At 33.0% G+C, this 24843-nt stretch overlaps 1 pseudogene; it reads left to right on the top strand.

The window, feature by feature from the left end:
• The first annotated feature begins 3095 nt into the window (after positions 1-3095).
• The window catches only part of LOC110271965 (uncharacterized), a 42428-nt pseudogene continuing 20680 nt past the window's right edge, over positions 3096-24843 (top strand).

Below are 24843 nucleotides of genomic sequence, written 5' to 3'. Positions count from 1 at the left end.
CCCTATGGAAACACCTACAATCCTTCATGGAGGAACCATCCTAACCTCTCATGGAAGGATCAGCAGAAACCTCAGCAAGGTTTCAACAACAATCAAGGTGGTAGGAACCAGAATAGGTTCAATAACAGACCACCATTTTCATCTTCTCAAGGGAACATGGAAACCTCTAAGCAGAGCCTTTCTGACTTAGTTACTCTGGTTTCCAACCTCTCTAAGACCACTCATAGTTTCATGAATGAAACAAGGTCCTGTATTAGAAATTTGGAGGTGCAAGTTGGTCAACTGAGTAAGAGGATCCCTGAGACTCCTCCTGACACTCTTCCAAGTAACACTGAGGTGAATCCAAGAGAAGAGTTCAAGGCCATAATCATTGAGGTAGAGGCTGAATCTGAGGAGAATGGGAAGGCATTGAACGCTAGTGAAGAAGGTTTCACTGGGCGTTCAACTCCCATCCTGGCAGCAGAGCTGGCGTTGAACGCCAGCCAGTGAGGAACCCCTCACTGGGCATTCAATGCCCAACCTGGCAGGCATTCTGGCGCTGAACGCTAGTAAGGAACCCCTTACTGGGCGTTCAACACCCAAACATGCAGCCATTCTGGCGCTGAACGCCAGTGAGGAACCCCTCACTGGGTGTTCAACGCCCGTACACCCAGGGAAGCTGGCGTTGAATGCCAGCAAGGACATCCCTGCTGGGCGTTCAACATCCAAAAGCATAGAGGGACTGGCATTTAACGCCAGTAAGGGTGGACAGCAAAGGCGTTCAACGCCTAAAGAGCTATCAGAGCTGGCGTTGAACTCCAGTCAAAGCACACCCTTTGAGTGCTTAAATCCCACTCAAAAACCCTCTATCTCAGAACCAAAGGAAACCATAAAAACCATTGAGGTTACTTTACTTGCACTTCTGCAATGTATGAGTTCTGATGATGACTCATCCTCAGATGAGGATGAAGACACTAGGGAAGAGCAAGTTGTTCGGTATCTAGGAGCTCTCATAAAGCTGAATGCCAAGTTATTTGGTACAAAGCCTTTGGAGGAAGAACCTCCACTGCTTACCAAAGAACTCCATGCTTTGGTTCAGTAGAGGCTACCTCAGAAGCTTCCAGATCCTGGACACTTTCTGATTCCTTGCACCATAGGCACCATGACCTTGGAGAAGGCTCTGTGTGACCTAGGGTCAAGCATAATCCTCATGCCACTCTATGTAATGGAGAAGCTAGGAATCCTTGAGGTGCAAGCTGCAAATATCTCATTAGAGATGGCAGACAAGACAATGAAAAAGCCATATATGGCTTAGTAGAGGATATCTTGGTAAAAGTTGAAAACCACTACATCCTTGCAAACTTCATAGTCTTGGATATTGGAGAGGATGAGGACGACTCTGTCATCCTTGTAAGACCTTTCCTAGCCACTGCCAATGCTATCATTGATGTGGCCAAGGGAGAATTAACTCTACAACTAGGGGAGGACCACATCTTGTTCAAGATGCCTCATCCCAATTCTCCCTCAAATAAAGGAGAGATAATTGTGGAACACCTAATGTTCCAACCCTCTCTTTCTGTGTAGAGCTTTACAAAGCCCCCAGACACCAATTCTAAGTTTGGTGTTGGCCAGCCACCAATAAGCTCTAAGCACAAAGGTACTAAGAAGAAAGTACCTAAAGGCTGGAGGGACAAGAAAGTTCTAACTGAAGACCTCTCACCTGGCATGAGAGTTGTCTTCACTAAGAAGTCAGCCTTACCACATACAGTGAGTCGTATCCTGTCTCTAGAGCATGTGGAGCTCATTCATGAGAGGACATGAAGAAAGTTCACTGTAAGGGGTGAAAATCTGAGCCCATACTCACCTCCGTAAGGAGCTAACCGTCAAGCTAATGACGTTAAAGAAGCGCTTGTTGGGAGGCAACCCAACTTTAATTAATTATTTATTTCATGTTATTTTGTTTTGTTTTTTTTTAGGGTCATGATCATATGCAGCAATCAGAACAAGGACAGAATTTCACAGTAGTGAAAAAAGAACACCCTGGATGGAGTGTTATTAAAAGTTGAACACCAGCCAGGGAGCATACCCTGGGCGTTCAACGCCCCAAATGGGCAGCATTGCTGGCGTTAAACGCCAGCCTGCAGGGAGTAGCCCCTGGGCGTTCAAACGCCAGTGCAGAGAAGCAGGGAATCTGGATTCCCTAGCCTCTCAGGATCCGTGGGTCCCACAACATCTTTCACTTACCCCACTCCTATAAATACCCTCCTTCATAACCCTTCATACACACACCTTTCATACACCACAAAACACCACAAGGTCGAGCCCTCTCTCTCCCTCCATCTCCTTCTATTTTATCCTTTTTCTACTCCATTCTTATCTTCTCTTTATTTTTGCTCGAGGACGAGCAAAGTTTTAAGTTTGGTATGGGAAAAGCATAGCTTTTTTTCTTTCTATTACCATTCATGACACCCAAGGTTGGAGAATCCTCTAGAAAGAGAAAAGAAAAGGCAGTAGCCACCTCCTCTTAATCTTGGAAGATAGAGAGATTCATCACCATAGCCCACCAAAATCACGTATATGAAGTAGTGGCAGAGAAGAAAGTGATCCCTGAGGTCCATTTCATGCTCAAGAAGGATGAGTATCCGGAAATCCGAAGAGAGGTCCTGAGAAGAGGTTGGGAAGTCCTAACCAATCCCATTCAGGATGTTGGGATTCTTATGGTGCAAGAATTCTATGCTAATGCATGGGTTACTGAAAACCATGACACTAGTGTGAACCCAAATCCAAGGAATTGGATCACTATGGTCCGAGGAAAAATCTTAGATTTCAGCCCAGAAAGTGTGAGGTTAGCGTTCTACTTGCCTCTAATGCAAGGAGATCCTCATCCTTACACTAGGAGAGTCAACTTTGATCAGAGATTAGATGAAGTGCTCTCAGACATCTGTGTCGAAGGATCACAGTGAAAAGGGGATTCCCAAGGCAAGCCCATTCAACTAAGAAGGGTTGACCTAAAGCCTATAGCTAGAGAATGGTTGGAATTCATCCAACATTCCATTATTCCTACTAGTAACCGGTCAGAAGTAACTGTTGACAGAGCCATCATGATCCACTGCATCATGATTGGAAGTGAGGTGCAAGTACATGAGGTGGCTCCTCAAGAACTGTACAAGATATCTGAGAAGCCTTCAACCAATGCAAGGTTGGCATTCCCACACCTCATCTGTCATCTATGTAATTCAAATGGAATTGTCATAGAAGAAGATATCTCCGTTGGGGAGGATAAGCACATCACTAAGAAGATGATGGAGCAAACTAGAGAGCATGCACCAGAGCCCATGCAGCCACCTCAGTATGAGATTCTTGAGATGTCTCAAGGGATGTATTTTCCTTCTCAAAGCTATTGGGATCAATGGCAGACTTCTCTTGGAGAATTGAACACTAACATAGAGCAATTGAGGGTTGAGCATCAAGAGCATTCTACCACCCTCAATGAAATAAGAGAAGATCAAAGAGCCATAAGGGAAGAACAAAAGGCTATGAGGGAAGAACAACAAAGGCAAAGGAATGACATTGAAAAGATCAAGCATCACATTGGATCCTCAAGGAGGAGTACTATTCGCCACCATTAAAGGTGGATTCGTTCTCTTTTACTTCCTTTCCTATTTTATTTTTCTGTTTTCTGTTATGTTTTGTCTGTTCTCTTGTTCTAGTTGCATGATCATTTGCATTGATGTTTTAAAGTTGTAAAATATTCCATATATCTCTCACCTTGCTTAAAAGAAAATTTTATTTGAAAAGAATTGAGAGAACATGAATTTCAAATTTAAAATAAGAATAGTTTAATTATGTTGATATGGTGGCATTGCTTTTGTTTTCTGAATGTATGAAATAAACAATGCATATTTGAAGTTGAAATTTTAGAATGTTGGCTCTTGAAAGAATGATAAAAAAGGAAAAGTATTATTGGTAATCTGAAAAATCTGATTCTTGAAGCAAGAAAAAGCAGCAAAAAGAAAAAGAAAAAGCTTGCATTAAAAAAAAAGTGGCAAAAAAAAGGGGGAAAAATAAAAAGCAAGCAGAAAAAGTCAAAAGCTCTTTAAAGCAAAAGGTAAGAGCAGAAAGCCAATAACCCTTTAAACCAAAAGGCAAAGGTAAAAGGATCCAATGCTTTGAGCATCAGTGGATAGGAGGGCCTAAAGGAATAAAATCCTGGCCTAAGTGACTCAATCAAGTTGTCCCTAACCATGTGCTTGTGGCGTGAAGGTGTCAAGTGAAAAGTTTGAGACTGAGCGGTTAAAGTCGTGGTCCATAGCAAAAAGAGTGTGCTTAAGAACTCTGGACACCTCTATCTAGGGATTCTAGCAAAGCTGAATCACAATCTGAAAAGGTTCACCCAGTTAAAGTGTCTGTGGCATGAATTTATCTGGTGGTAATACTGGAAAACAAAGTGCTTAGGGTCATGGCCAAGACTCTGAAAGCTGTGTTCAAGAATAAAAAAGAACTGAACTAGGAGAGTCAATAATATCATCTGGATTCTAAGTTTCTAAAGATGCCAACCATTCTAAGTTTCAATGGATAGTGAGAAGCCAAAACTATTCAGAAGCAAAAAGCTACTAAGTCCCGCTCATTTGATTGTAACTGAGCTTCATTGAAAACTATGAAATTTATTTGTATCTTAATTTTCTTTTTTTATCCTACTGTGTTTTTAGTTGCTTGGGGACAAGCAACAGTTTAAGTTTGGTGTTGTGATGAGCAGCTATTTTATACGCTTTTTGGCATCATTTTCATATAGTTTTTAGTATGTTTTGTTTAGTTTTTATTAATTTTTTTAGGTTTTAGTGTTAAATTCACATTTTTGGATTCTACTATGAGTTTTTGTGTTTTTGTGCAATTTCAGATAATTTCTGGCTGAAATTGAGGAGCTGGAGCAGAAGTCTGATTCAGAGACAGAGAAAGCACTATAGATGCTGTCCAGATCTGACCTCCTTGCACTCGGAAGAGCTTTTCTAGAGCTATAGAAGTCTAAATGGAGCATTCTTAATAGCTATGGAAAGCCTACTTCTATATCTTTTCAGCAATGGATAATAGTCTACACTTTACTTCGGATTAGAAGACCCAAAACTGGCGTCTAACGAGCTTCTTGCCCCCTTCCAGGCGTCCAGTGCCCAAAGAGTAGAGCCCAGTGTCCAAACGCCCATAGAGGACCCCCTAGCTAGCGTTCAACGCCCTAGGAGCCTCATAGTACATGGATCTCACCAAATCTCAGCCCAAACACTCACCAAGTAGGTCCCAGAAGTGAATTTTAACACTAGATAGACTGTTTTACACTTACTAGTCATCTGTTTAGTATTTAAGACTTATTTTACATCTCTCGTAGGGGAGATGCCTATCATTTACCATTATTTGGAGTTTTACATTGTATTTTTCTTTCAGTATGAGTTTCTAAACCTCCAAGGTTGAGAGGAGGAGCCTTGCTGAGTCCTATGAATTAATAAAAGTATTACTGTTTTTTCTTTGATCGGTGTTTGATTAATTCTAAGATGTATATTCGTTCTTCATCAATAGGAATGTGTTGAACTGGCATAAGGTTATCACATTCTACATGGGTTCAGAGTGCGTCTTTCATTGGACAATGATGAACCACCAGCTTGATTATATATCTCTCAGACGGCTAATCCACGACTTCGTTGGGGACTTCTTGAGACATCCATTCAGCCGATTTACGGGAAGATTAGGGTCTCTGTGGTAGAGGCTAGAACCAAAGGTGCAGCATTCCTCTGATCCAGAATATTCAACCTTGTCTATGGCGCTTTGAGCAGGATCATTAAGGAGAATGGACTGTACGAGCTTCACCCTCAAGCAGAGATGGATCCGCACTAACCCTGGGGTTCAGATCCGGAGGAGTATTGGCGGCTGCTCAAACTAGCGTCAATCACATACAGCCTGCCATTGAAGAGATCACTCACAAGCAAAGAAGACAGTACTACCAGAGTTAATTCAAAAAGACAAAGCAACTCCAATCCTCAACTATATTCCTATTACTGCTTCCAATAATTCTAACACAATTCCGTATCCAACAATCTTCTGATTTTGCCTGACTAAGACCTGTAAGATAACCATTGGTTGCTTCAGACCAACAATCCTCGTGGAATCGACCCTGACTCGCTCAGGTATTACTTGGACGACCCAGTGCACTTGCTGATACAGCTGTACGAAAGTGTGGGATTCGTGCACCACTAGGGCTTATTGCCATCGTCGTTCTGCCATCGTCGTTCTGCCATCGTCGGGCTACTGTACCGCCACCGAGGAGTTCAAAGGGATGTCTCGCTGCCATCGTGCTCTGTCGCCGCGCTGCCATCGACTAGAACTCGCCGTTGAGCTGCTGCACCGTCTCCCAGCCATTGTGTCACCGCTCATCTCTTCTTTGCTGTCGCTGCTCATCACCATCGTCGTATCCTCTGTCACCAGGTAAGCATTCTCTGTTCTATATCCTCCCTTTCTCGCTTATTCTCTAACTCACTCTCACTTTTTCGTTCGAAGGTGTGTATAGTTTTGATAGTAGTTAATTGAGATAGAGAAGGTATGTATCAATTTTCAATTGGTTCTGTGAATTTTTGGGGGGGGGGTTTGGGTTCTAATTTTAGGTTTTCAATTAGTTTAGTATCTTAAGGAAAAATTAGTGAAAAGAACAGGTTTCACACTGAAATATTCTGATTTATGCCTTGGTTCATACGCATTCCTTGAACATAGTGGTTGCTTTCAATTTCTAGCTTCAAGCTATATTCCTCTTTGATGCTTTTTTTGGTTATGTTTTCTTTGCTTTGAGTGTTTTATATGGATAGCGAACATTGGGTATCTTTTTTATAAATTATTTTCTAATTTGTAATATAATATAATAGATGAAATGAGAGGTAAGATTGTTATGGTTGTGATAATCCGCTGCTGATTGTAAAGAGGATTATATAACTACAAGTATGCCAAATGAAGAATTTAAATATTAGTTTGACGTGTTAAATAAGAATACTTACAGAATATTCTCGTTGATTTTTCTTGTGTACTAGGTTCTCCAGCAAGATAAAGCAATGGAGAAAAAGAAAAAGAAAGAGTCATGGTTTCTTCTTACAAGGTACACAATTTAAAAAATTTTGCATTCATTTGGAACCCTCTTATGTATTAGTTTTAAATAGAAAGGCCTTTTGATTGGATTGGATTGGATCAAAAAATGAATGGAAGACCTATCACAAAACTATGAATATTCTCATAGTTCTGTATGCTAATAGAATCGACATGATATTCCTGCTTTTTGGATTGCATTCACAAGTTTTAATTCATTTATCTTTATGAAAATCTAAATTCATAATGGTAAAATTTCTCATCATATAATTAGTTCTTCTTATATGATGTTAGCTGTCATTTATAGATTGGTTTGCACTATTTTACAGTTGAAAAAAATTATTTTCATGTATTTTTTTATCCAAAGCCTTGTGTTTTCTTTCTCATTTGTTCTCCCATTTGATAGGTTGATGCTGAAAGAACCTGTCATCAAAATGCCCTTGTCATTCTAGAAAAACTATATATTGAAGTTAGCCCTTGTAGCTTGAACTATAAAAATGAGAGTCAAGATTCAAGAACTATGTATGAAGAAAGATTTTATACTTTTACCAGAACTTACCATTATATATATAGTTTTACTGTCTTTTTATTTAGTAGCTTTTGGGAATGGATGCATGAGTAGATATTACAAAATATGGTATGACGGTATGACCATCTTTTCCTTACTCCTTGTATTGCTAAGCACTAGAGAGATTGTAACTGAAACTGAGTAAAAGAAAGTACTGATCAGGTTAATGATCTCTGTTCCTATAGTTATAATATTGGCTACTGAATTGGATAGCTTAATTCTGTACAAATAGTTTTGTCAATTGTATCGTCTTTCTGAACCTGGATTAGTTTTTTGAATAGTAACTTCTACGGATTTTGGTTTGCATATGGCTGGAAAGCATTTGTTGCTGGCTCAACTCATCAGGTAGTGTTGCAGTTATTATTCCTGTTGAAGATTTTTCTGCTCAACTTATCAGGTAAAAAGTTTTAGAACTTGTTCATGGCTCCTACATGCACATGGCTCCTACTTTCCTCTAACTGACATTAAGTTCTCAATATTCATAGATTTTATGCTACTGAGGTCGTGGTTGCATTGGAGTATCTTCATTGTCAAGGTAGGTTATTAGGCATTCATATGGCCTGACAATTTTAATTATTATCTTCATTGTCAAGGTATTGCATGAAAGCTTGCCACCCTAACTTGAGTGGTAATGATTTCGAAAAATTTCTGCATGTTTACTATGGTAAGAAAAAGAGTTGTGTGTTGACTTTGTTTTTGGTTTCTAATCTTAATTTTGCAATGTTTATAGTGCTAAAAAAAGATGAGACACTTTTCTACTATATGTAAGAATGTAAAAAATGAAAAATCTTGTGCCATCAAATTTTGTCACAAGTGCCTTTTAAACAGGTTAGTTTCAGTTTGAAAAAATTATTCCATTTATAATTAGTTAAAAGTGTACAAAGCAGAAAGGTAGAGTAATAAATATCTTTTGTTGTGTTAAATTAGATATGGAGACTAGAGAGAAAGGAGAAGAAGTGATGCAACAAGAAGAATAGATTTGTATGTTGATATTGAATGAGAAGTGAATCAAGACATGTTGATAAATACATCTTTCAAGGATTAGTGTAAGGACCAAGTTTCTTATGTAATGTGTATCACTTTTTCTTTTCTTTTTTTATATGAAATGTCCATAGAGTTTATATAAGGTCCCACATCGATTGGGGAGGGGAATAAAGCATGCCTTATAAGGATGTGGATACCTCTCCCTAACATGACGCGTTTTGACGAGTGAGTGTGCGGGGTTTCGGCTATCATCCCTATCGTCAAAGGCAAAACTGTGAGGCCTTGTGTGGCAAAGCGGACAATATCATACTAGCGGGTGGTCTGGGCTGTTATAGATGGTATCAGAGCCGGAGCTCGGATCGATGTGACAGCGAGGGCGCTGAGCTCCCTTAGGGGGTGGATTGTAAGGTCCCACATCGATTGTGGAGGGGAATGAAACATGCCTTATAAGGGTGTGGATACCTCTCCCTAGCATGACGCGTTTTGACGAGTGAGTGTGGGAGGGAGGGTTTCGGTTATCATCCCTATCGTCAAAGACAAAACCGTGAGGCCTTGTGTGCCAAAGCGGACAATATCGTGCTAGCGGGTGGTCTGGGCTGTTACAGATAGTATCAGAGCCGGAGCTCGGATCGATGTGATAGCGAGGGCGTTGGGCTCCCTTAGGGGGTGGATTATAAGGTCCCACATCGGTTGGGGAGGGGAACGATGCATGCCTTATAAGGGTGTGGATACCTCTCCCTAGCATGACGCGTTTTGACGAGTGGGTGTAGGGGGTTTCGGCTATCATCCCTATTGTCAAAGGCAAAACCGTGAGGCCTTATGTGCCAAAGCGGACAATATCATGCTAGCGAGTGGTCTGGGCTGTTATAGTTTAAGTGTTATAAGTATTATTTTTTTCTTTTCTCATAGTATGATCTCATTTTATTTGCATCACAAAGCAAACTTGTACAATGATTATTGATTAATGAAAGAGGCCATGAAGATTTCTTTTTATGAATTTGTGAATTTAATAAAATATTTCATGTTGTAGTAATTAATTTTAGTGATAATATATTTTAATGAATTTTATGAAATATATTTTGTTGAAAGATCATTTTTATTATTTTAAAAAATTATTTATTATTATTATGTATTTATTTTTATTTTATAATATTTAACTCATTTAATTAAAAATACAGAATTATATATGTAATTATATTACTAAATATTATGTTGTACAAAAAATTATTAATATATATATAAAACGATGAGGGACTTAAGGCTACACTTATATAGAGTAGCTATGGTGTACAATGTGGCTACGTTTTAACGGTGATGCAGTAGTAAAGATAAGTGTAGCCTATTCTGCTAAATATGGAAGCTGAAAAGCGTAGCCTTTGTTCTTGAACAGGATCACTTGAAAAACGCACCCTATTCCCAAATGCCAAAAGTATAGCCTTAGGTACAAAAAAGCGTAGCCTTTGAAAATACGCAACGGCCAAATAAGTATCCCCCACTAAAGCGTCTCCATAGTCCAATTTTTTTTTTCAATTTTGGCCACACTTTTCAAGTGTACTTAAATGGGTGTTTTTCTTGTATTGTCTTCATCTTTTTATTTCTCGTAATTTTTCTTAGGAGGAAAAAATCAAACAAAGAAAAAAAAATACATAATATTGCAAATTCAATAGAAAGAAGAGGAGGGAAAAAATGCAACAATAACAACAGTAATGAAAAAACGACGATGATGATGAAACACGCGAAAAAAAAAAGAAAAAATGTAAAGAAAAAGGAGAAGAAGAAAAAAGAGGAGGAGGAGGAGGAGGAGGAGGAGGAGGAGGAGGAGGAGGAGGAGGAGGAGGAGGAACACGAGATATAAAGAGGAACAAAGTAATTTTCACGCGCGCTTTATGTAAGTAAATTTTGTTGAGTTAGAGTTAACTTGTATGACTTATATACCAAAAAGACTTGTATATATAACCATACTCTTTTAATTTTAAGTCTTTTGAGAACTAAAATTTTTTGAGAACTAATTTAAATCTTTATTCTATATTAATTAAATTGGTTCAACTAGGTATCCTTTAAATATGGTACAATTTTCAGCCTTTTCTTACAGTGATTCAAAAAAAAAAATAAATAAAACTAACACATCTAAAAATTGTAAATAGATTTAGTGTCTTTAAGAATTAAATTTATATTTAAAATTCAAATTAAATCAAACTAACATTTAAAATTTAAATCTTAAATTTCTGTTTTAAATTTAATATATTTAATATAATAATATTTTATAATTTAAATACACATCTAAAATTTAAATTACTCAAAATTTAAAATTTAACTTTTAAAATTCTAAAGGTTTTTTATTTTTTAGAATGGATTAACTCTGACGGGTGCAAGGAAATTATGATTAAGTTCTATTTAGTAGTATGTTAATGATCGAAAGATGTTATTTTTGTTGCATAGCTTTCATAGTCAATTAGCTTGCTGGGTTGGTTGCATGGGCTGGTTACACTGAAATTAAAAGAAATACATCTATTTGTTGAGATGAGAATAAAGATAAAAACTTGTACAAGTAATTAGCGTGGATTATTACGATTCAGGACGTGTACTTAATTAGTTTGAGTAAAAAAGTAAAAAGTAAAAAGTAATCTAGAGTTTACAAGAGAAGATGTAGCTGATATAGTCATAAAAAATTGTGTTTTTATTTTTCAATTATAACACATCTAATAGTATGATATTATATACAAAATATTCTTAAAACACATCTAAAATGATAAAAATCTAGTTTTTAGATATAAACGTTTTCAAAATCGTTAAATTCTAGTTTTTAAATAAAAATGTACATAATACAATTAATCTTTTGATTTTTGATTCGATAAAATGCATCTAATATTTATTATTTAAATTATTGGTTGGATTTTTTCGTTACTTTTCAATGATAACACATCTAATAGTATGATATTATATACAAAATATTTTAAAACACATCTAAAATCGTAAAAATCTATCAGATGTGTTATAATCGAAAAATAACAACACAATTTTAAATTAATTGTTGATTATAATAATTTTGAAAACTAATAAGTATCGAAAAAAATTCAACTAATAATTTAAATAATAAATATTATATTCATTTGATCGAATAAAAAATTAAAAGATTAATTGTATTATTAACGTTTAAATTTAAATATTTAAAGTTAGCCTGATTTTGGATGTGTTTTAAAAATATTTTGAATAAAATATCATACTATCATATGTATTATAATTGATAAATAACAACAAAATTTTTATGACCATATCAACTACATCTTCTCTCTTAAACTCCAGATTTTTTTTTTGCTTCTTTGTTCAAATTACTTACGTGAAAAGTACTTTATTTGTAACAACTTTATTAATAAAATTAAATAAGATCAACTTTGTTCCAATTAAATTAGCAGAGTGTTTTTATGTTTAAATTAAAATATAATTAAAAATATTGAATATGATATTTCTCAACAAATTACATAAATACATGTGTGAAAAATAATGATACCTTTCACCACTGCAAAATAAGAGAGTACTTCAGCTGGAAGGTGGTAATAGTCTTCACGAATAAAGACAAGATGGAGAATTCAGCTGGCAGCATCCTTTTTGGTTTGGGATTTACTAATGCGTGTGAATGTCCCGTAGAATAAGGAATTTAAAAAACTGTATCTGTTACGTGAAGTTACGAAAGTAAAGCAAAGTCATAGTAACTATCAATGAAGTGGGTGGATTTTAAAATTTAAATTTAAATTAAAATCTAATTATAGATATGTATCTATAAAATAGGAATATGTTACACTAAAAAAATAATTAAATATTATTTAAATCTGATTAAAGGCTGATTAATATTGTACGAATAGTATTTTCCTAATTAAATAATATATCCATGTTTTCTTGATCGATCAACAACTTGATTAACAACTACATTAACATATGGGTAATTTACTTAAACATAAACTAACTGAAATAAGAAACTACGTACTAGATTATTCTATAAAAGGACAACATTTTTATCCTCAAATATTTTATATTACTCGTTGTCATCTAGAGGTTTCAATAAAAATATATAAAACTCGAAGAAAAACAACAATTTATGCTTAAATAAAAGAGTAAATCGTTGTTGAATTACAGGTTCGCTTTTTACGCATAAAACAAAGTCACAAACCACGATTTATAATTAATCATTGAAGCATTAATAAAATTATATCCCATGCCAAGATTTATGTTGTAAGGACATGAAACTCTTATATATATACATACAACGATTTAATCATTAATGGAATAAAACCACGTGGACTTAATCGCAAAATAGCATTTCCTTGATTTTGTTTCATGAAAAAAAAATAATAAGTTGATTAGTTAACCTCATATAAATATTTATACTATATGAAAAAAAAAATCAGACTTTGATGCAATTTTTTGTAAGTATTATTAAAAAAAATCTTTTTAATTTAATGTGAATGATCAAATTTAAAAAAAAAAATCTAAAAATCAAATTTTATTCTAATTTTTTTTATACCTTTTAAATATTTATTAGTTATTTTTTATGTATGTTTAAATTATTCAAGAACTGTTTGTCAATAATATTTTTTAAAGACTTTTTTGTTGCTAAATCTTTTAGATATCAAATGAATAGTTATCTCATAAATATAATTACCAAAATAATACGTATACTTACTAATAATCTAATTATTGCTTCATATTTATGTCAAGTAATTGTATTATTGACTTTTTTTATTATTAATAAATATTATATTTTATATAAATAACAAATTTTTTTTTATAAAAGACTTATTTATTATGACAATATTTGAATAAATATTAAAAAAGTACATAAAAAATTTGGAATAAAATTTAAGTTTTAGATTTTTTATTTTTTTAAAAAATTGATCATTTACAATAATTTTTTTAAAATTTACTTAATATAAAATTACCAAATTTTAAAATTAAAAAGATTTTATTTTTTAATAATGCTTATAAAAAATAGCATCAAAATCTGATTTATTTTTTTAATGGTATAAATGATTCCGTGGACTTAATTAATGAACTTGTTTTTTCTTTTTCATTAAACAAAATCAAGGAAATGCTATTTGCTATCAAGGAACTTTTTATTTTCGAATTTTATATATTTTTATTGAAACTTCTAGAATAACAATGATTTATATAAAATGTTTAAGGACAAAAATATTATCTTTTTACAATTAAAATAATCTAATAATTTTTTATTTATTTAATTTATTTAAGTAAATTACCCTAAAACATATACATAACTTAAAAGATAAAACGACAACAAAAAATGTATGTAAAGGATATACTAGAAATGATGTATATCAAAATATGTATATTTTCCCTCTTTTCGTTTTATAGATGCTGATTATTAAAGTTGTTAATATATAGCGGTTTCCCAACTTTTGATATATACTTGATTTATTAAACATTTTTATGGTAATATTAAATAAATTCTGTCACATATACATAATTTGAGTTTTATTGTTAGATGCGCTCACAGTTATGCTGATATTTAGTAGATATTTATGTTTCCATGACTTTTTGAATAGTAAATATTAAATCAAATTTTACAATGGATTACATATTTGAATGTCTACAATATTTTTTGCACGAGATTTATACAAATTAAATTAACGACTAAAAAAAGAAGTAATGAGTATAGAAAATCGAATATATTTATTGAGGTAAGATAATTTTAAAAGTTCAGGGTTAGTATCTGTGGATGATAATGAAAAATAATTTTTCACTTTTAACTAATTAACTTAAATTTAAGGATTTCTTGTTACATAAAAAAATAATTTAGGAATTAATCTATCAAATGGTTATTTAAATAGTGAACAAGAAAAAACTGGCCAACGAACTATAGTTCAAATAGTATAGTCTTTTCATATTTATTGAGGTCGCATGTTCGAATAATCATACTATTACTCTCATAATTTATTTAAAAGTTCAATTTTTATAAATTCTTAAGCTCTAAACTTATCCATTTTTTTTTATCGATTTATTGACAACTAATTTTTGACCGATTTGATAGTTGATTTCGATTAATCTAATCGAATTGATCGGTTTAATATGATTCTCAGAACCATGTTAATAATGGATGAGAGAGTTTTATAAATAATAATAATCATAATTGATGAGAGAAAACATTGCTATTTTTTAATTTCTAGTCATCAACAAGACAAAAACCTAAGCACTTTAGTATAAAGTGGTGTTCCCCCTTTGATGTGTATTCGACAAATTCATGCATGCACGAATGGAAAAAGATTCATCAATTTCCTTTTTCCTTTTTCATTCACTTTTCCCATCCAGATGATGATGATTTTTAATTTAACTAATGTCTGTTTGCTTCCTCGCACGTTGGCCTCACATGGAAAGAGATGGGCACAAGACGGAGGAATAGTAGTAGTAAACTTTGATTATTGGAACACAGAATTATTGGTTATGAACAAAAATAAAAATAAAAATAAAATAAAATTATAAAAGGTTACGTTGTGCTAGCAACAATTTGTAGAGAGGATGAGAAAATTGACACTACATTGTTGTGGTGGTCACCTTGTCTCCCACATAATTTTGGTTTAATCAAATCAGAAAATAGGAGTGCCTTAGATTTTGGGGACATTTATAAGATCATAATGGGATAATTATATGCATTAAGAAGAACATTTCTTGTTTGGGTGTCAATTTTTTGTCAAACGGGGGTGACAACTTTTGTCTTTTCTTTATTCTCACTTTTCTATGGGATTTGACTTGAGGAATAATATGCAAAATAAATAGCATTGTACTAATATAATAATAATGCACATGCATGATCAAAATTATTTACTAAAACAAAATAAAGTACATCATAAATATCAAGTGATGCGAGGCCTAATTACCACTTGAATAATAATATCATCGTAAAAATAAAATAAGAATGAGACGTGTATATATATATATATATATATGTGTGTGTGTGTGTGTGTGAGAAAATAAAATTTTTATATGAGAATGTGAAAATGTATTTATTATAGTTATTAGATTAATTTAAATGATTAAAATTAAACCTACTCATATATAGTATATAAATAATGTATTTATTATAGTCATTAAATTCATGTATGAATGTATTTATAGCCTTATATTTATAGCTATGGTTTTTAATTTCTATTAAAATATAACTAATAAATAAATTTAAATAATCATATTTTTTATCCAAATAAAATTAAAAGTATTTTTGAAAATAGAATGTATTTTTTTAAAAATTTATACAAATACGAAATAGAACTTCTTAAAAAACATTTTCTTAAAAAATAAAAAATAAATATTTTTTAAAACTAAGCGAAAGTAATCCTATATTATATTGTTGATAATTTTTAAAAAATAATTTAGTAATCTATGATTTATTGGGAGAAATAATTTTTTTAATTATTATTTTAAGAATTTTTTTAATATATGAAGAAGTTACAGTACTATATGAAAGTTAGTTTTTAAATATAATATTAAAAAAATAAAATATTTTGGTGCATAAATAAAATAATTTATTTTTATTAATAAAAGAAGTTAAAATTAATTAAATTTCCGACGGCCTAATTTATCAACCATAGTAAAATTAATTAAATAATGCTACCAACAAAGTATTAGATTATTCCTGCTGAATTATTTTTTCCCACCATGGAGATAAAAGTCACGTGAAGATTTTCTAGAACAAAAGATAAAAATATGGCTTTTGTTTAGTTAAAAATTATAATTATTTTAATTTATTTATTAGTTATATTTTAATAAAATTAAAAATAATAATTATAAATATAATGATTATAAATACATTCATATATAAATTTTATAACTATAATAAATACATTATTTATATACTATTTATTAAATTTAATCTTAATTATTTGAATTAATTCAATAACTATAAATATAATTTTACATTTTTATATAAAAATTTCATTCTTACAAAATACATCCCATATATATATATATATATATATATATATATATATATATACGGCAGAGCCTGCAGGTTCTAGTAACCATGACAATTGAATTAGTCCTTTGTTAAGGAAATTAATTAAAAATTGATAGCTACATGCCTACTACACAGTAACATCGAGATATTCTGTGCATGTCTATGATATATAACATAAAAAGAATTTACATCGTCGGTTGATTAAATTTATGCTTTAAATGGTTGTTTAAATAATAAATGTGAAGAGGAGTAATAGGGGACAGCAGAATTTGTAATATTTAACCATCAATTAGTTATCATTAATATTTTTAATGGTATAAGATGAAATCTAATGGTATAAGATTAATCATTTTTTCTTTGATGGTTAAGTGTTGGCCAAATTTCAATAAAAGTGTTGCCTCCTAAACTTTCTCTTAAAAATTTTTATTGTTCTCCTAGCACTCCCCTTATTTTTATTAGCGTTAAGTATTATTTTTGTCTTTAAAATTTGAGGCCAAACTCAAAATCGTCCTCGATTTTTTTTGTTATTAAAATTATCCTCAATGTTACAAAATATTATAAAATCGTTCTTTTGAACATAATAATTTTTGAAATGACACAAATATCACTTTCCTATTATTACTAATTACCCCAGTCTCACCCATCCATTACCCCCACCCCTTTTCACTGCACCTAAAACAGACAAACTGAAACGAACAAAAAGAACAAAAGAAGAAGAAAAAAGAAAAGGAAAAGAAGAAGAGGGAGACGACGGCGGAGAAGAGAGCGGCCTTCTACGGCGGGGAGACGTCAGCAGTTGCTTCGTCAAGAGGATGGCAACAAGTCGGAGTCAGACGCTTGGATTGCACGGGGCTCCTTTCTCTGTGTTCCTCCCTTCGCTGAAGGTGCTGCACGTTGTGAATAGGGTTCTGTTTGGGTGCCATGAGTATATAGTGATGCTTTTCGCTGTCTTGTTCTTGAGAAATTGGTGTTGGAATCAACCTACAGCGACGCATGTGGAGGATCCGTTTGTGTCCAGGGAAGTTCGATTTGAATTTGAATCATTTGGTGAAGGCTAGGATTGGGTTCTCTTGGTACAAGACCTACACTAAGTTCATGTTCTTGATAATCAATTTCCTCTCTGATGTTTGATGCCTTTCAATTTTGTTCTCGACGGTTGAGGTATGGTATTTTTTGTTTCTGAACTTGGATTTCTTCAATTCACTCTATTGAAGTTTGATTATTTTAGAATGGTAAAGTAAAGTTTTATGTGATGTGTAGGGCTTGAGGGTGACTGTTGAAAAATCACCTTAATTTAAAATTTTTATGAATTTATTGTGATTGTTGTTGTTAAATTGTTGCACAAAAAAAAACAGTTCAGGTGAAAAAAATGGTCGGGAGTAGTAGGTGGACGGTAGTGATTTAGAATGATAAATTGAAAATAAAGAGAAAGAAGATGTGCTGGTTATAGTGGAAGTGGTGATGATTATGGTGATTGTAGTGATGAGGATAAAGAAAGAAAGAAAAAGATGTACAGCAATGATGATGATGATAGAGGTTAGTGGTGAGAGTAGGGAGGATTTTTCTATTTTTTTAAAAATAAAATTGTCAAAAAAATATTGTTTATGAACAAAAGAACGATGTTATAACATTTTGTAATGTTAAAGATAATTTTAATAATAAAAAAAAATCGGAGACGATTTTAATTTCGGTCTCAGACTTTAAAAACGAAAAAATTACTTAACTTTTTTATTAATATGGCAATGTGATCTCATTGATATAGAATCTTATTAGCAGGCACAAATATATCTCATATGATGTCTTTGGTACGGTGTTAGAGACAAAAAGGTTTTCCATTGAAATACATTATATCATATATGCAGACATATCAAGTAGTGACATCCAGATCAAACACCCAGGCCATGATATAATCGACCCACACAAATATATATACATATTTTTTGTGACATAGATAGATTCATATATATATATATATATATTAGAAATCCAGTTTTTTAAAAATATACAATAAAATATGTACAGTAAATGAAATATATATCAACGAGGTTAATTAATGAGCGAAAGAAATAGATAGATGATTAGATGTAGACGTAGTTGTATTTTGGCTACGCGATAAATATAATTTTCTTTCAAAAAAATTACAACTTGTTTTGAATAAAAATGACTAAATACTAAATAAGTTTATTTATAGTTATATCTTAAAATTTAGTCTTTAACAACTGATTTGACAACCTCTTCATTTTTTTTTGAGTTTTTTATGCTCTTTTTTTTTTACTGATATTTTCAATTTTTTTTATTTCATTCTGCCCATCAGCCCATGTTTTCAATGCATATTTTGCTGAAAATTGATATTTTTAATCTTTTTACTTTTATTTAATATATCTAAGTATATTCAGTTTGTCAATACATATGCTATTGATCATTATTGTTTTTGATTGATTTTACTCATTATCCATAGCATTCATTTAAGTTTAACACTATCATCCCCAATTTTGTGAAAGGCTTGTTGCTCCTGATTGAATTAGGCCGAGTTCTCCTCAAAATCTTCTTCCACCATCAAAAGCACTCTCCTTGCTGACTTCTGCATGCCTTTTTTCATCGGTTGTGAATTTGTGCTATTATTCCACGGTCTTCCACTTTATCTTTTTCTTTCAGGTCTTTCTGGGTGCACTGAACTCTTTTATTAATCTCCTTACAATTTCTTCTTCCTTAACCTTTCATTACATCCCCTTCTCACTGCTTCTAATTTCCTCTTTCTTTTTCTTTCTTTTTTTTTCTTTCCTTATTACTTTTTTAAACTCACTTTTTAAATTTCGATTTTTAATCGTTTTTTTAGTCGTTTATTATGTTTGATTGTTTTAGACATTTTTGTTTTAGAAAAAAAAAGAATTTTTCTTCTTTTTCCTTTTGGTTTAGTATTAAAATCATGGAAAGTTGGAATAAAATAGGAGCATGATCGAAGCAATATGGTGTGACAAAGTCAATTTTAAAGATTGGCTCAACAGTTGCTGATATCTAAAGGACTAAGAAATTAGAGAAAATTTGTGTTTAAATTCACTGTTTATGCTATAGTTTATATTTGTTAATTAAATCAAATCAAATTAATTTTTTGAGAATTGTTTTGGTGGGTGTTTCTTCATGCAAGTTTCTAGTTGATTCTAAAATATAATAAAATTCGACAATAGATGAGAATCCAAAGATTTTTCGTAGGATAATAATTTCAAATAGAGATGATGTAAAATCATACGAACGCACTAGGCAATCCTAAACTCCGACAAACAAGATCCAAACCTAGAGTTATACTAATCCAAAATGGGTAAACATACTACATACTTTTCTATGTCAATGATCCATGATCTCAAATTCTCTCCTATGCTCCCCTCAGCCCTTTTCTTTTTAAATTTAATACCACAGAATTTTGGTATTGAGTTTAGTAAATATTCAGTAGGAACAAACACAAGTAATAGGGTGCTATCTATTTATTCTCAGTTTTTCACAAACTTTCAATCAGCACATTCACATCAAGAACAACTCTCAACATCACCATCGCCAACATAAAAGATCTCTCAGTTGTTTAAACACATACAAAACAATAAAAAGAATACACAAAAAGAGAGAGTAGATAAAGTAATTAGTTCAAATAGCATATAGATACAATTATTCAACAAAGCAAGCCAAAAACAAGATGCACACCCAATCAATACACACAAATGCATATGATGCATGCTTATCCTACTGGCCATGAGCTCATGTGTCAGTTATAATGCCAAAACCTGACACATTCGATAGCTAATCCGGACATTTTCTCTCTGTTGCGCACTAATATCTCAGCACACTGGCTAGTTATTAGAGGGAATATGTGCCATGTCACCATTAGAGGGAATATGTGCCCTGTCACCATTAGAGAGACTATGTGCCCTGTCACCATGCAACCAGAGAGAACCACGAACAAGCAGGAATAACCACCGTCCTTGTCCTGACCTGACTTAGTTCAGTGTGCAAGCGGGATTCACCACCGTCCTTGCCAGTACAATGAATCAGATCGCAATATGTATTATCAATGTCTTTTAATCAGTTTTTGAAATCATTAGGTTCACTAACCACATTCTCATTCATTTTACCAATTCTTCCATCTTGTGAGCGAGATAACACCACCGTCTTCACAGGGAGCGGGACGAACTATAAGAACCAAAAGTTATTAACCGTTTAATTAAAATAAAATAATAATTTAATTGTCTGAAATAGGTTCGAAAATTTAGAAATACTAATTAGAAAATTTAAAGGTGAGATTTGAATTCAGTATATTTTTTCGAGTGGAAAAATGTAATTTTCTATGAAAAATTACGTAAAATGCGTACCGGTAAATTAGCCAGCAGTACTGGCTTAATTCTGTCTGATACTGCGAGAGAGAAAATAAAACCTTAGAAAAACTTAAAAAAAAATATTTAAAGTTAAAAATCGGGTGCTAATTCTAAAGATTTTGGCCCAAAGTTGGGCCGAAAGAACCAAAAATACTAAACGGTTGGACCGGATTCAAGTTGGACCCAAGCCCAACATATATAAGAGTGTAAATGAAGGTCATTCAGCCTCGTAACAAACCAAACATAGCAGCTGGGAATTGGGAGTAAAGGGAGAAGAGAAGAGGGATTACAATATTTATTTCCTTCTTCATTTACTTGTAACTTGAGCTACAGTGCTCCGATTTACGTGCCATTTGTGGCCACGCGTAGCTCTCGCCGAGTCTGTCATTTCTACTAAAACAAAGTGGTAATGAACTCACACTTGCTTGCCTAGTTCTCATCCCTAACAGTTTCAAAATTTTGGGTATAGTTATTGAATAGATTTTGTGATTTTGGTTATTTAGGGGTGATCTAGCATTGGATTATTGTTGAATTTTGCCTCGAATACCATCAGATAAGGTAAATTACTTCAAAATCCTTGTGGTTTGGTATATTTGTGAGTCCTAGATATTAATTATGGCAAATTGAATATGTATAGCTTGAATTTGATGATTTTTGGAGTTGATTTGGCTGCTTGGAGCATTGGAATTAAGTTTGGAGACTTGTTTGGACTTGGAAACTTGTTTAAAAGTCAATTTTGGTATTTGGTGCGAATTGGCCAAGGTATAATTTCGATTTGTTTAGTTAATATGTAATGTTTTGTAAAATTTAGGCTAGTAGACCTTAGGATAGGATTGAATTGATATTGGTTGTTGATGATTGATGATAAAAAATGATGTTATTGATAATTAATAATAAAAATTAATTTTTGTTGATAAATGATACGGATTAAGGGTTTTGACAATGATAAAATTGATGAATAATGACTTGTGATAGTTTGGATTGGTAATTGTTGAGAGTGATGGTGTACGAGTGGAAATTGTAGAGGTAGTTGTTGATTTTGGAACTAAATGGTTAAGGGTTGTAGGGTTGAACAGTGATATCATTGTAATTGGTAATGTGTAAGAAAGTGTAGGATTGGAATTTATTATGTATGGATTTGGTTTGGTTAGCTAGAGAACTTTGCAAGTTTTGATAAAACCTTATTTTTAATGAACTTTGACAAGACATAACTTGTGCTTCGGACCCTCAATTTTGATGAAACTTATATTAAATGAAATTTGGGTCCAAGAACTTTAAGACGTTTGAAAAATGGATGGAAAATATTTTAAAATAAAAAGTTATGCGCGTTTGAAATTTGATACAAAAATATGAAATCTGCAAGTTTTAAAAATTTTCTAAGATTTTCAAGGCATGCGTACGCGGACAGTGCATGCGACACGGGAATTGGCTGCTGCCAAGCACTCTCGCATACACGACACTGGCATGCGTACGTGATAATGTCATTTTTACAAGCATGCGTACGCGACTTGTAACATGCGACGCGGAAACCCCTTGCTGTTTCTAAGTGTTCACGTACGCGGACATAGCTTGTGTACGCGACTTGGGCAATTTGACACCCATGTGTAAGCGAGAGGGAGGATGCATACGCATGACCCCCTTTTGCTAAAAACTTTTTTTTTGACATTTTAAGGGTTCTTCTAGCTTTCTAAACTTCTCTAATCTCTATTTAAGACTCTTAACTTGTGATTAGGCTTTAAGACTAGTGAGGATGGGTTAGGTAACTTAATTTAGATATTTTTTGTTAATGATTTTAGAAGACGAAGATTTAGGCTTGGAAAGTTCTCTGGATGGAATGACTTGAGTGAATTGGCAGAGAGTTGAAATGATAATATATTAAGAACTGATGATGATTTTGGAACTTGGAAATGAATGACTTTGGTTGATGAGATTAATGAGTTAAGTATTAATGGACTTGTGCTATATGAGCACTGATCACTAAGATTTATTATATACTATTTATATACTGAGATTAATGAGTCGCTATGCGCCTAGCAAGGACGGTAGTTAATCTCATTTGTCGAGGTTGCGGCGCTAGCGTAAGGACGGTGGTTAATCCTGCTTACGTTGAGATGTGAGGTCTGAGGCAGAATATCCCGCTCGCATCCTTTCGAGTTGCAAGAGTGGACTGGACACTATATCCCTGGGGTAACAATTATTCGTGACCGAAAGGCGACATCCTAAAGGGATGTGTTGGGTTGACAATTGAACCGACAAGTGATATTACGGCCAATAGGATAGGCATTCATCATATGCATCTTCTATGTGTTTGTTTGCTTTGCGTACTTGCATTTAGTGCCTAAATGTATAACATGCTTACTTACTTCTTGAATTAGCTACTGTATATGTATATTACCTGTGTTTTACTTACTTGCATTACTTGTGTTTTCTGCTGGGATTGAGGAGGCTCGGTAGGCAGTGACGATGGGATCGCATGGATGATAGGTTGGTAAAGGCTGTGGAACAGCGGTATTTTTATTAGACTTAGAAATCCTTTAAGATAGATAACCCTTTTATGGTTTAAGTTTTTATTATAAGTTGAATATCTTTATATCGGTATGAAATTTTAGGATTGCCTTTGGCACCCCGAAATCTTATATCTTATCTATTGGGCACTGTTACCATACTAAGAACCTCCGGTTCTCATACCATATGTAGTTTTTGTTTTTCAGATGTAGGTTGCAACCCATCTCGGTGAGTTTGCGGGATAGTGACAGAGCGGAGGATCTCTTTTATCTTTGTATTTTGGTTATTTTGATGTAGTATCTCTCTTACTTTTGTATAGTATACTTGTTGCCTTAGAGGCTTACTTTGAGAGACAGAATATTGCTGTTTTATTTCAAAAACTCTGTTGTATTCTGTTTGAGCTAGCTAGCCGGTCTAAACTCCGCAGGCTGTGTCTAGTTCTCTTTTATATATATATATATATATATATATATATATATATATATATATATATATATATATATATATATATATGTCTACTCTTGTTTATCTTGTATCTATGATCCTTTTCTTACCTTTACGCATTTAGTTTTCTCGTGTGAACGTTTCACGCTTTTGTATCTCTGTTTTCTAAGTCCTTGAGCTTTATTCCTTCATCGGCATTATGGTATTATTACTTCCTTCCATATATATTATTGTATGAGCTTTAGAACTGTCGTGGTGCTCTGTTATCCTTTGCTTTATGGCTAGAGGTAAGGTTTAGAGTGATAGGATATTACACAAACTACCATCCCCGCAACCAAGTCATCCAATTTAACAAGCATTTATTTGGGAATATCTTAAATCAATGCCTTCAATATGCTCTCACTTATTCTAGAGCCTAAAACTGGTTAGCAAATTTTAAATAGGAGTTACAGAGGTGAAAAATCATAGTGAATAGACAAAAATAGTTAAAATTGACATTTTCTAAAAAATAGGACAGTCGTGGATATGCATGCCTCGTGTGTAGTCCCCTTTTAGCTCGTACGCGCGGAACACGCACAAAAACATTCAATTTTGTAACTTAGGTTTTGTGTACGCATGACTTGAATTTTGTGCATGTGCACGGTATGCGCACGGAACTCTTTCAGTTCTGTAACACCTCTCATGCGTACGCATAGGCTGCGCGGACGCATGACCTCATTTTCTGCAATTTTTGCAGAATTCAATTTTTAATCATAAACTTCAAACGTGCATATCTTTTTCGTTAAAAATTATTTTTCATCCGTTCTTCAAATGTCATAAACTAAACAGACCCAATTTTTATTTAAGATAAGTTTCACAAAATTTAAAGATCCAACAACCAAGTTATGACCCGTCAAAGTTGGTTAAAAATCTATTTTTACACAAAATTC

Source organism: Arachis ipaensis, chromosome B5 (genome assembly GCF_059453495.1).
Source record: "Arachis ipaensis isolate K30076 ecotype BB chromosome B5, ASM5945349v1, whole genome shotgun sequence".
Classification (NCBI taxonomy): Eukaryota; Viridiplantae; Streptophyta; class Magnoliopsida; order Fabales; family Fabaceae; genus Arachis; species Arachis ipaensis.
This window is presented reverse-complemented; position numbering and strand designations above follow the sequence as displayed.